Here is a 1,114-nt window from a genome sequence, read left to right as displayed (position 1 = left end):
AAAAAAAAAAAAAAAAAAAAAAAAAATTTCTACTGCTATAATGTTAAATACATGCCAGCGATTTTGAATTTAATACAAAGCAGAGTTCGTAAGAAAAAAAGGCAAATTTTGTTAGATGCTTTAAAGCAAGAGAATATAAAGCCATGGGAAAGAGCTGGGTGAGTTGTGTGTGTTTGAGTAAAGCAGCATTATGAGGGAAGATACTTGGGATCGGAGTAGAAGAGAGAAAAAGGCACCATGTTGGAAGCCTTACATCCAGAAACAACTCTGGCAGCACAGGAAGTTCAACTGAACAAAAAGAGACCTTACTGTCACAATGGATGAGACGAGTATAGTGTGTACCATGGGCTCCACACCAAGTGCCTTAGACAAAGCGGCTCAAGTAATCCTCACAATAATCCTATGAGGCAGGTATTTTTTAGTAATCACATTTTACAGATGAGGAAACTGAGGTTTCAGACTCCAATCCAGGAACCCTGGCTCCACGGTAGTGCCTCAACCACTATACTTTATGGTGTCTATTTTAATTTCAGACCTAGAAAATTAATTTATATTTGCTACTTAATAAGACCAGTTCTCTCCCCTCTATCCTTTCGTATTTCAAAAGAGCATCCTTTCAGTTGCATCGTGTGTGGTGTTCAGGAGGCTGAAAGAAGAAAGTGTGATGGATGGACTCTTTTGTCTTTGGACACTGAAATCATACACACGGAGGAATTCGCGTGGGTAGAAATGGCGACGTCGTCCTGGACAAGAAGAGGATGAGGGTCTTGAGAATGAGGGAGGTCGCCCCAATTTTTAATTCCTGCTTTTGCTTTGGCTACTGTGTTCAATCAAAAGACCCCAAAGACTACCTATTCAACTCTGCTTTTCATTTTTGCCACTCTGAGCGATGGAGAGGATGGCAGCAAGGCCAGGGGGCCTATGTGCAGGGAGGCTAGGGCGAAGTGGGCTTCTGGCAGAGGAAGGCAAGGCTGCCAACCCGGATGGGGGCAGAGAGGCGCGTGAGAAGGCTGGGACAGAGGACTGAGGTGGGGATCGGGTGGGGAGCCAGAAGCAGGGGGCGGCGAGGCCAGTAGGGTTCGGGTCGGCAGTCTGGATGTGATCAGCAGATGGA

Source organism: Colobus angolensis, unplaced genomic scaffold, assembly GCF_000951035.1.
Source record: "Colobus angolensis palliatus isolate OR3802 unplaced genomic scaffold, Cang.pa_1.0 Scaffold3, whole genome shotgun sequence".
NCBI classification, from domain to species: Eukaryota; Metazoa; Chordata; class Mammalia; order Primates; family Cercopithecidae; genus Colobus; species Colobus angolensis.
This window is presented reverse-complemented; position numbering follows the sequence as displayed.